Here is a 13,193-nt window from a genome sequence, read left to right as displayed (position 1 = left end):
ACATCATGGAAACTAGAATCACTTCAGGTCTTTCTGGTAGGAGCTGGAATCTCAAGGAGGTGCAACTGTTACTAGAAGCACCATGTAACACTTGGGGGGGTAGGAAAGCAATGATGTGTCTTGTCCCCTCTCATCAGTTAGCTGTATCCAATGGAAAACCAGTTGACAGGGGCAGCCTTAGCAACACATCCTGCAGAGATCAGATGCTGAGTGGAACAGGGCAGGCTGAAGACCAGCAAGACAGAGAGAGATGCTGTGAGGACTAGCACATTGGTGCTGAGGGGTGCAAAGTGAAATAAGACATGATCCAAAACAACGAACACTTCCAAAGATTAATTATAAGCCAAAAAAAATGCTTGATAATGAAGACAACCGGTACAGATCAGGTTTCCTGCTTCTTCTATAAATTAGATGCACATGTCTAAAAAAGTGCTGGGAAGATGCAATGCATTATGTAAGGATATAGCATATATCAAAAATCAAACTCATGTCATCTTTATTAAAAACTGTTCTTTATTCATTAAAACATTTTATGACTCAGATTTCAAAAATATGAATTAATCTGAGATAAGTTATACAGGCTAAAGGAAGATAAAAAGATGTCTTTAGTTTTTAGGATTTAAACTAAGAGACAACCATGAACAATTACATGTGAACAGATTGGATAACCTAGAAGAAATGGATAAATTCCTAGAAACATACAACCTTCCAAGACTGAATCATGTAGAAATAGATAATCTGAATAGACCAATTACTAGTAAGGAGATTGAATCCGTAATCAAAAATCCCCCAACAAAGAAAAGCCCAGCCCAGGACTAGACAGTTTCACAGGTAAAACCTACCAAATATTTAAAGAATAATTAATGCCAATCTTTCTCAAACTTGTCAAAAAAAATTAAGAGATGAGAACACTCCTGAATTCATTTTACAAATCTAGTATTACCCTGTTATGAAGCCAGACGTGAATATTACAAGGAAAGAAAACTACTGTCCAATATCCTTAATGAATACGGATGTGAAAATTCTCAGCTAAATAACAGCAAACCAATTCCACAGTACATCAAAATGATCATTCACCATGATCAAGTGGGATTAATTCATAGGATACAAGATTGGTTCAAAATATGCAAAGCAATAAATGTGATACATCACAGTTGTAGAATGCAAGATAAAAACCATATCATCTCAAGAGATGCAGAAAAAGCATTTGACAAAATTCAACATTCATTCATGATAAAAACTCAACAAATTGAATATAGAAAGAATGTACCTCAACATATTAAAGATTAAAATATGGCAAACCTCCAGCTGACAACATACTCAATGGTGAAAGCTTTTCCTCTAAGATTAGGAACAAAACAAGGATGTCCACTATCACCACTACTATTTGACATAGTACTGAAAGTCCTACCCAGAGTGATAAGGCAAGAGAAAGAAATAAAATTCATCCAAATCAGAACAAAAGAAGTAAAAATATCTCTACTTGCAGATGATACAATCTTATATATAGAAAACCCTAAAGACTCCACCTAAAACATGCTAGAACTAATAAGCAAATACAGTAAGGTTGCAAGATATAAAATCGACAAACAAAAATCAGTTGCATTTCTGTGCTTCAATAATGAACTATCTGAAAGAATAAAAAAGAGAAACCATCCCATTTACAATAGCATCAAAAACAATAAAATACTTAGGAATAAATTTAACCAAGGAGGTAAAAGATCTGTGCACTGAAAACTGTAAGACATTGATGAAAGAAATTGAAGACGATACAAATAGAAAGGCATCATGTGTTCATGGATTGGAAGAATATTGTTAAAATGTCCATAATATTGAAAGTGATTTTCATATCAAGGGCAATTCCTGTCAATATTCTAATTGCATTTTTCACATAAATAGAAAAAAATCAATCCTAAATTCATGTGTTCAAGGCCTTGAATATCTAAGACAATCTTGAAAAGCTGGAGGCATTATATTTCCTGATTTCAAACTATATTACAAAGCTGGAGTAATCAAAACAGTATGGCACTGCCATAAAAACAGACATGGACCAATAGGACACAATAGAGAACACAGATAAACACATGAATATACAGTCAACTACTGTCAGGAATACTCAATGCGAAAAAGATAGCCTCTTTAATAAATGGTGTTTGTAAAACCAAATATCCACAGGCAAAATAATGAAACTGTACCCCTATCTTATAACATACCCAAAAATTAACTCAATGTGGAATAAATAATTTAACATAAGACATGAAACTATAATTCTTCCAGAAAAAAATAGAGGGATAAACTCCTTGACATTTGTTTTAGCAATAATTTCTTGTGTATGATACCAAAAGCACAAGCAACAGAAGCAGAATTAAACAAGTGGAGCTACATCAAATGAAAAAGCTGTGCAGCAAAAGGAACAACCAACAAAATGTATTCTATGAAATGGGAGAAAATATATGCAAATGACATATTTGATAAGCAAAAAATATTAAAATATATAAGGAACTCATAGAAGTCCATAGCAAAATACTACTACTACTACTAACCAAAAAATGGGCAGAGGAACTGAGTAGACATTTTTCCAAGGTAGACATACAAATGGCACATGAAAAGATGCTTAGTACTACTAATCATTAGGAAAATATAAATCAAAATCTCAAGGATATGTAAGTTCTCATGTGTTAGAATGGTTATTATTGAAAAGACAAGAAATAACAAGAGCTGGTGAGAATGTAGAGAAAAGAGAATATTAATGCAGGTTCATCATTGCAATGAATGTACCATCTGGTGGGGGATGTTGATGATGGAGGAGCCTGTGCATGTGTAGTGGCAGGGAGTATATGGGAAATCTCTGTACCTTCAGCTCAATTTTGCAGTGAACTACTCTAAAAAATAAAATCCATTTTAAAAAAAAACTTAAGGAATATGTTAAGCAGTGACTATAACTATTAAGTGAGTTTGTCAAGGTTATAAAACACATGGTCAATAAATGAAAGGCAGTTGTGTTTCTTTATACCATCAGAAGTCAAATTTCCAAAACTTTCTGTTCACATTAGTATAAAAAATATAATTTAGGGATGAGTTTAAGAAAAGACATGTAACAACTGCATATTGAAAACTACAAAGCACTTCTGAGAAAAATTAAAGAAAGTGTAAATAAAGGGAGAAATATACTGTGTTCATGAATCAAAAGACACTGTCAAGATGTTAATTTACTTCAAATTGATTTATAGATCCCATGAATCCTTTCAAAATTGCAAATTTTCTTGGTAGACACTGATAAGCAGATTTTAAGATGTACATGGACATTTAAAGGACCTATAGTAGTCAAAACAATCTTGAAAAAAATAAAGTTGGAGAACTTCCCTTCCTTACTCTGACACTTTTATACAGCTACTACAACAGCAAGATAGTGTGACATTGGCATAAATATAGATTAAAAGGAACAGAATAAATAAATATAGGAGCAAAGGAACAGAACAGAGTCCAAGTAGAGACCCAAACTTACGTGGTCTATTAATTGGTTTTCAGCTGAGACACCAAAGCAATTATATAGGAAAATATGTGATTATAAAGACCTGTCATTAAGCTTTTGATTGCTAAGGCATCCGTTTCAAAAGACATCCATCTTGAATAAACCTATTGCCAGCTGTAAGGCACAGCTACCAGCAAGACAACCAGATAAGGAAATAAAGGAACCAGATTGCTCCTCCATGAGGCTCCTTCTTTCAAGAAAGCCCTGGGTGACCTAGATAATTGACTGCTTGAGTTATCCCATTTCTCACCTCCTGCTCCCTAATTCCACTTTTATGCCTTAAATTAACCAATAAAGAGTGAACCACAAAACCCTAGATACTCTACCTTTGGACCTTAATAAAGGCAGAACTCCAGGCTTACACTCTTGTCTTTTCTCTACCTCAAGCCTCGCCCAGGACCCATGGAACAATAAGTCATTTAACAAATGGTGAGGGAACAATTGGGTGTCCGTGTGGAGCAAAATGTACCTTGACGCACACTTCATACTGCATGCAAAAATTAATCTAAGGTGGATTAGAGACCTAACTATAAACAATTTTTGATTGATTATATTTCATCAAAATGAAAAATTTCTCATCAAATACACGTAAGAAAGTGAAGGCGGGTGTGCCTGGTTGGCATGGTCAATTAAGTGTCCAACTCTTGGTTTTGGCTTGGTCATGATCTTAGGGTGGTGAGATTGAGCTCCGCATTGGGCTTAAGCTCAGTGGGGAGTCTGTAAGAGATTCTCTCTCCCTTTGCTCTTCCCCCTTGTACTTTCTTTCTAAAATAAATAAATCTTAAAAAACAGAAGAAGAAGAAAGAAAAAAGAAAAGTGAAAGGGACAAGCTATAGACTGGGAGAAACTATTTGCCACACCTATATCTGCAAACAGAGCCTGTTCCAGAATATATATTTTTAAAATCCCTCCAATTCAATAGTGAAAAGATAGTCTATTAAAAACATGGGAAAATTATCATTAATAGAATTTCACAAGGGAATTTGTATTAACAGCCAATACATATGAAAAATGCGTAATATATTGTTACTGGGGAAATGTAGATTAAAATCACAGAGAGATATTATTGCATGCCCACTAAAGTGGCTAAAATTTAAAATACTGAGCAATCAGAAATTACATGGATTGCTGGTAGGAGTTTAAATGGTGCAAACACTTTGGAAAACGTTCAGCAGCTTCTTGTAATCTTTCTTCCCTATTTCCCTGCTATTTAACTTCTAAGTATTTACTTGCAATAAATGAAAACATGTGTCCACACCAAGACCTATAGACAAGTATTTGTAGGAGCATTATTCATAATGGCCCCAAACTAAAAACAACCTGAAGTCCATCAGCTAATGAACGAATACACCTCAGGAAGATTAAAGGGGAGGGTATTCAGTTACACCAAGGTCCCTTAAGAGAGTAAAAGTGGGCTCTAGTAAAGTGAAAGGGCCTCTGGGAAGCTTTAGGTTTTGTCCTTCAGCCAGCTCACCCAATGCCTAAGACAGTGAAATGATTCTCTTGAAAACATTTGTAGATATGGTTTCTATCAAGTGGAGTGAAATTAGTAAAATTTGCTAAAGACCCACAAATGTAAGAAAATTATTTCAGCAGAAACACTGCCAGCTTGGGCTAAAAGGGACAAAAAGAATAGGGGAAGGAGGGACAGACTGTTGGACTTTCAAAATTCTCTGCAGGAAACTGGCTACTAATACTGCACAACTGCAATTCATGCAAAAAGAAGGAGGATGCAGAGCTCAGAGGGCACGTCTAGGAGCCTTGAGGAATTATTCCCAGGCCTCAAAAGCTGATCAGGAAATTCTCATTTGCTCAGTTGGAGTTCAGAACTGCCTTTAGCAGGTAGGTTTTATCTTACATTTTCCCATTTTTTGAATCACAATATCTGCACGTATTATTCTATGGCTGTCCCACCATGGCATGTTAGGAGCAAATAATTTATATGTACAGTTTCACGTGTGCACAGATGGAGAAAAATTGTGCCCTGCTGTGCTCAATGGATTACACCTAGCAGCTTTACTTCCACCTGGCACTGGTTTAGATTTTGTATGTGCGCTAATAATATTTAGATGAGATTTTGGACTTTGAGTGGATGCTGTTGTGGGATGAGACTCTTGGGAACCTCTGGAGGGTTGGAAATATTTTGTATTTGGGAAGAACCTAAATGATCGAGAGCTAAGGAATGGAGTATACGGTAGGCAAAATTCTGACATGGTCGCCAAGTTCCCTACTCCGTGGCATACACATCTCGTATAATCCCTTTCCTTGATTGTAGGCTTGATCTGGAGAATGAGCAGGTGTGCCCTTACAATCCAGTTGAAAATCAGTTGACTTGGAGCTCAGAGAAAGATCGTTATGGGTGGGTCTCATCTAATCAGGTAGGCCCTCATAGAGAAAGGAAGCAACAGTAGCCATGCTCCTGCTGGCCCAGAAGGAAGAAAACAAGAGGGCATCTTGTGATCTACCTATGGGACCACACACAACAGGGAACTGAGGTTAGCTTCCAGGAGCTGAGAGCAGTCCCTGGTAACAACTAACAGGATAATGGGATCTCAGTCACATATGGTAAGGAAGGGATTTTTCCAACAGCCAGTGAGCTGAGAAGAGGACTTTGAACCCCAGCTGAATGTACCAGCACCTGCCAATGCCTTCATTTGAGCCTTGAAGACCCTGAGCAGAACACCTAGTTATGCTACACCCAGTCTCCCAACCCACAGACAGTATGAGATAATACATTTGTGTTGCTTTAAGCTATTGATTTCTGAGTAATTTGTTATGCAGCATGGAAAATTAATATATTTTCTTTAAAAGAGTGATCTTTAAAAAAATATGAAGCCATTTCCTGCCTCTTCCTTGAAATCCTGCAGAATATGCACTGAGTCTCAAACAGAGACAAGAATGATGGAAGTGATTTATCAGCATCTACTCATGACTGAGCATGAGGAGTGTGCAGAGGGGTGTTCATAGCAAACTTTTTTTTTAAGATTTTATTTATTTATTCATGAGAGACACAGAGAGAGAGGCAGAGACACAGGCAGAGGGATAAGCAGGCTCCATGCAGGGAGCCCGACGTAGGACTTGATCCTGGGTCTCCAGGATCACACCCGGGGCTGAAGGCGGCACTAAACCACTGAGCCACCTGGGCTGCCCCATAGTAAACTTTTAATAATTTTTGAAGTTCTAATATTTTAAGATAGATGGGTGAATGGAAAGATAAGGGAGGCATAGAGCTCTGCCAAGAGTTCCCCCCCCCCCAAATCAACTAAAGTGCTGCTACCTATAGTATCTTTATGACTGTTCTCTATTCTGGACTTAGAAGATTATCTGTCTCATTCTTTTAGAAATTTCCCTCAGGATTGATGCATTCCTTGTCAATGCGCAGGGAATGGAAAAGGTAAGATAATAATTTTAAAAGTGTCAAATGGTCAATCACTGTGGCAAACCCACTTGCTGTGATATAACTAAGTTCAGAATATTTTTCAGGTCAAAATACCTTCACTCCAATGCTTTGTTTCATCCATATGGACCATCCCATGGGTTTCTTGTGTCTTTATGGAGGGATGGCTCCAGGCACCAATATTTGTAATTGATCATTTAATTAAAGGCACAGAAGTTTTCAAACCCCAGAATAACATCTTATTAAGATCTCAGGTGAGACGTCTGCCTTTCTTTGATATTGTAAGGGGAGAAAGATTGTGAAGGGGAAGGAGGCCAAGGAGAACAGCATGAAGAGTCACCCCCAACTGCATTTTAGATCATTTTTAAGAAAAATGATACAGATAATTCAAAAATCTGGAAATGGAGTCTTCAAAAAATGACCTGGTTCATGTATCACCTGGAAAGTCTTCATGTAGCCCACATTCCTCAGTTTGGAAATTATAAATTGAAATATTCCTGAATAAAAAGTCTAGAAATGTAACTTCTAAAAGCATTCTAAAAGAAGACAGGTCTTCCCTGGTTGTCTTGACCTGAAAGAGACATTTAAAAAAACAATTACTGGAAATTACTTTGAAAGAACTTGATTCAAAACAACCAAGGTCTTTTAGTTTCATTTTAGCTACACACCAGAAAGAAACCATATGGGGGGTATGTGTATGTGTGTGTTTTCTTCAGTGTGTCTTTGTACAAATATTCCGGATAAGAAAGAAAACTAACAACTTCAAACTGAGCTGATAATACTACTTTGAGTCTTCTTGTATTAGTCAAATCTTGTCTAACATGGTGCCTCCTCTGGTGCATCTGAGCAAAAAGATCCAGCTCAGGAGGGTGTTCAGTCAACATATCCCACTGCTCCACAGTAAAAACCTGAGCATAAGTTTTGATGTTATTTTGTGACTCAAAATATCATAATTTAAAAAGACAAATGCATCCAAGGAGATGACCTCTATTTTGATAAGATCTCTTAAAGTAACAATATTTTTGTCCATTTCACTGTGTTCTTTGACTTTCAGAGTAATTAAAGTCAAGTTTTGGTAAATGGTAGTAGGAAGTAATATATTTTCAGGATCCAACGTGAAGCTATAAATCTTCTCTTTGCTGTGGCATAGATTGAAGGAAGTGTTCATAGAATTTCACTACACCAAAACTCTGTGAGCAGTTCATTAACCTTCACATTGCTGCCATTTATTACATCCAAAGACAAAGAATATCAAAACTTAATCCATCTTGGGGCAGCCAAGGTAATGAAGGTAGGTCAATAATATTTTCTTGATTCTGAACATAACATTTTAGGTCTTTGATAGAAGCAGTGTGCCTGAGTGAAATGCAGCAAGGAATATCCTTTATCTGTTATTATGACTCTCCCCTGGCTTTACTTGCGTGAGATAACCTGCTTTCTAGCATGCAACTGCTAGTCCATTTAAAATAGAAAGAGTCATGACTAGGAATTTTCAGAGCAAATTTCAAAAGCCATACTGAGGACTAGAAACTAGCCCTAAATTTGGCAGTTATTTATCAGCCAGGTCTTATTGTATTTCATTCAAATCTGTAAGTGGCTAATACACACCAGTTAATACTTAGCACCAGCAATAAAAAAAAAATTATAGTAATAATGAGAGCTGCCATTTTAACTTTATATTCCACATGAAGAACTGTTTTCTTAATATACACGATTTCATGAAATTCTCACAGTAACAGATTTATTTTTTGCTTTCCTCATTTTATATATACAGAAAAAGTGGTAGGAGAATTGGTTTATCACAAGGCTTCAAAGTAGATACGCACGATGAACTCAAAGGTACCTACATCATACAAATATCTTCACATTAAAAACAATTTGGTTTCAAAAAACTGTAGATTTAATTTGTCACATTATATAATGTTATTGATTTAATCAATTTTATACTTTTTGCTTGTTTTTTGTTTCAAGCTTTTATTTAAATTCTAGTTAGTTAATATTTGGTGTAATATTTGTTGCAAAAGTAGAATTTAGTGAACACTGCATATTATATGTAAATGATTAATCACTTTTGTGTGCTTTTAAATTCTAAGTTTCATGTTTAAGAACCATAAATATGAACTTTATACCCTATTTATATTTATATAGGTTTGAGAAAAATTAATTAAAGTCAACAACATATAATGTATTGTGTTTTCTCCAACAGGATTTTGTGGAGCAGTGGAGCATGTCTGATGCTGTAAGAAGACATAAGCAAGAACTGATGATACTTACCCTGGAGGAGGGAACACTGATGGTGGAGAAATAAACACATCAGAAGAGTCTTCAATTATTTAAAAGGGGGCAGCTCCGGTGGCGCAGGGGTTTAGTGCTGCCTGCAGCCTGGGGTGTGATCCTGGAGACCGGGGATCGAGTCCCACGTCGGGCTCCCTGCATGGCCTGCTTCTCCCTCTGCCTGTGTCTCTGCCTCTAGCTCTCTCTGTGTCTCTCATGAATAAATAAATAAAATCTTTAAAAAATTATTTAAAAGGTTGTTCCCCAAAGAGTCAATGCATTATTTTTCGTGGACTCAAGTTCTAGAGCTATAATAAATGGGTAGATAATAAATGGCTATACACACCATACACACACACACACACAGAGTCAAAGTTGTAGCAAGATTGGAAAGATAGAATGGGGTATCCCTTGTATGGAAATTAATTTCCTTTCATTGGGGCATTTCAACATGGAATTTCATGACCAGTTGGGGTCTTGGGTGTAAACAGAAGGGTTTTAAGTCCCTTCCTGTGCTGAGGTTCTCTGTCTCTTAAGGAAAGAGTGTTAAAGCTAGGAATACAGAAGATAGACTTCATCCAATAATATTTCTTCAGGACTACATCTGTTTATGATGAAATCTGAAAAATAGGCAGTATCTCAAAGACATGAGAGGCACTAACATTTAAAAAGCAAGTAGTTGTTATTCCTAGGAAAACTCAGTGTAACAACTGAGATGAGAAGCAGGGAAGAAAAGGATTAAGCTGATTAACATGTCAATGAATGGGTAGGACAGCTTCTCTACTTGACAAGAGAAAGATGGTCCCCCAGTTACCTCTTTTTTTTTGCTACACAGTTAGTTGGAGAAATTAGCTCCCCAGACTTCCTTTCCATGACCCACTATATTTCCTCAGAAAAATATAAAATTGATTCATTCTCCAGGCCAGAGAAGTCTTGATAGGAGAAAAATCTTTACTGACAGACATACAAACTTGAAAGGAAACACAACACTCCACTATTTTAAAAGAACTGGCAGAAATGAGAATCTTGGGAGAAGTGAATAAGCCCAGGGCATTAAAGCTGACAGAGAAAAAAATGAGTTTGGTGACAATGGAACCGTCCACATTCATTTCATAGTTCAACATCCATAACTGAAGAATTTGTCAGTAAATAAACAAATATGGACGAGTTGAATATCTTCTTCTTTTCTGCTGTACAAAATTTAAAATTTTACTTTGCAGTTTCAAAGTCTTGTAAAGTGTAGATAGATGAGAGAACATACAAAAATTATTTTCCGTTTCCACTAAAAAATATACGTAATATTTCTATAAAGCCATGCTGATTCAATATATTCAACTTGACTTCTAGTATAAAATAAATAAAACAGCCCAGATATTATTTTCCCTTGGTTCATATATTGTCAAGGAAAAACGGGTAAAATATCCCCAAATTTTGCCAGAATAATCATCTATTTCCCTCCGACAGTTGTCCTAACATGAGTCCTCCTCATCACCCAGTATGACACACAGTCTACCTCTCCCCCTCATATTTCTCATTATCTAACTATTTTTCCCTATTTTCCATAATTACCTTTGGAAAAATTAATAATATACTTCTTTTTTATTATTTTTTTTTATTTTTTTTTAAATGCACTGAAGTCAGTGCATTTATTTATTTTTTTTTAAATTTTCATTTATTTATGATAGTCACAGAGAGAGAGGAGAGAGAGAGAGAGAGGGGGGGGGGCAGAGACACAGGCAGAGGGAGAAGCAGGCTCCATGCACCGGGAGCCCGATGTGGGATTCGATCCCGGGTCTCCAGGATCGCGCCCTGGGCCAAAGGCAGGCGCCAAACCCCTGCGCCACCCAGGGATCCCCAATAATATACTTCTTTAGTTTGTTTATTATTCATTGTCCCCTCTGGGTAGAATAAGGGCTCTATGAGGGCAGCAATGTCTGCTGTTTTTCTCACTAATTTATCCCATGTCCAAAACAGTCTGACATGTAGCAGGCACACAATGTAGCAGGCTGATGAATAAACTCCACTCGTCTTTCTTACCTGTTTTTTCCCACGAAGTTGTAAATTCCTTAGAAACAGGAACCATTTCTAAGTTGCAATGATGTCACACAATAAGCACTTAACAATGCTGAATGAATTGAGAAAGGAAAAAACAACAGCCCTGGACATTCAGAAGCTGGGCTGGCACTCACAGGAAAGCCATGTTATTCTCTTATTAGACATAAACAACCTCATGGAATACAAACCCCGAACAAAGTTACTCTGAGACCATGACAAAATGAAATGAAGCAACTTCATATTTTTGTTTAAGCACAGACAAAACAAGGTCCATATATCAGCCACAAAGAGCAGACACTTCTCCATCTTGCCTAAAATAAGTGACTTTACAACGCTTCATTCTAGTGTTCCTTTCCTATATGTAAGATCTACTGAGATATGCAGCCTTAGACATTATCCAGTCTAGAGAAAACCTCTCTTTCCTTAGATCCTCCTCCAAGTCACTCTTATGCTATAAGTGGTTCTTTTCAAAACTCTCTTACAGGGATAGCTCATTTTTCCTCATACGGGTGTTCTCATTCACTGCAATAAGTAAGAAGTTCAACTTGTTTCACTACTGGTGTTTTTGGTGGCCCTTGGCTAAAGAGCATTAACAGAACAAATGAATTAATTCATGCAAGCATGTCATAAATTACCTGCCTAGGGATTCCTCAATATCTTGAACTTTACAACTTCCCAAAGCCTTTAGAAGGAAAAGCATTTCACCTCCCTTCTCCAGAAAAGATGTTTCTCTGGACAAACTTCGGGAGACTTATTTCAATGGGGTTTTGTCATCTGAAAGTAACTCCATAAAACAAGGATGAGGGATGTGAAAGCCTTATAGAGCATTTTTAAATGATAAATCAGCTACATTATGCATATGTTGTATATTTATTCACAACCACAGTGCCATCACTTATAAAAACAAGTGATTCAAAGTACATCTCTAATGTGTAGACAGTTGTCTTTCCAAGGTATTGATACATCAAGGGCTTTAGTAGTTCTCTGAAGTTCAAAGTAATGAGTATTACTATAAAATTTGGGTTGTATAAACCTAAAGAAATGACATCAAGGGGAGGACAGAGAAGGAATAGGGATTTGGAAGTCATTCTTGAAGGACATGATAAGCAATGCCTTGGACACTGGATAAAGAAGCAATAGGGAAGAGAGTCGAGCACAAACCAACTTCATCTTCCATCTGTGCACAGATGACTGGCTTTTTAGAGGAAGAATGTGGGATTTGAGGGGAGCGGGGATGGAAGGGGGCTGGAGAAGTTTTGCGCACGCTGCGGCAACAGGATCAGGGTCCTGAGGATAAGGGGATGAGGAAAATAAAAGAAAAGTAAAGAGATGGGGACAGGAGGGACACAGTGGATGATGTCCAAGCAGTGCCAGCTTTATTCAAGGTTTTACAACATTTTATAGCATGAGCAAAACAAAGCCAAGAAGGTGTTTATTTTTAGCAGGTTTGTGAAACTCTCCAAAGTTCCCCTTTCTCAGCATGCAAGACAGACTCACGGGTGCCAGAAGACCTTGGTAAATAGATAAGCTTGTTGCTCAAGATGTGCATACTTCAAAGGAATATTAGGTATGGTAAACAGACCAGCAAGGACAGACAGACCCTTATTTACATTTATGACCAGGTCAGAATAAGTTGTATCTATCGCGTTATGTGGGCGATCACGCACAAGCGAGCCCTGAGAACCATTGCTCAAGCCCTTTCTCAAGCGGCTACCAACTATTCACCCTTTAGGCTCCCGAGCCTTTTGAGTGAATGAGGGACGCAAGTCCGGGCCTGGTTTGGTTCAGTTACTCCAGCTAGTTCGTGGTCACCCAAAAGAAGACTCTGGCAAGCGGCAATTTACAAAAAGAGGGAGGAGGGTTGATTGATGCAATTAGGTCATTGAGTTTGCTTACTGGTGCATATTCAAGGTAAACTCCTGTTGTCCCACAGAG

The sequence above is a fragment of the Nyctereutes procyonoides genome, unplaced genomic scaffold (assembly GCF_905146905.1).
Source record: "Nyctereutes procyonoides isolate TBG_1078 unplaced genomic scaffold, NYPRO_anot_genome, whole genome shotgun sequence".
NCBI lineage: Eukaryota > Metazoa > Chordata > Mammalia > Carnivora > Canidae > Nyctereutes > Nyctereutes procyonoides.
This window is presented reverse-complemented; position numbering follows the sequence as displayed.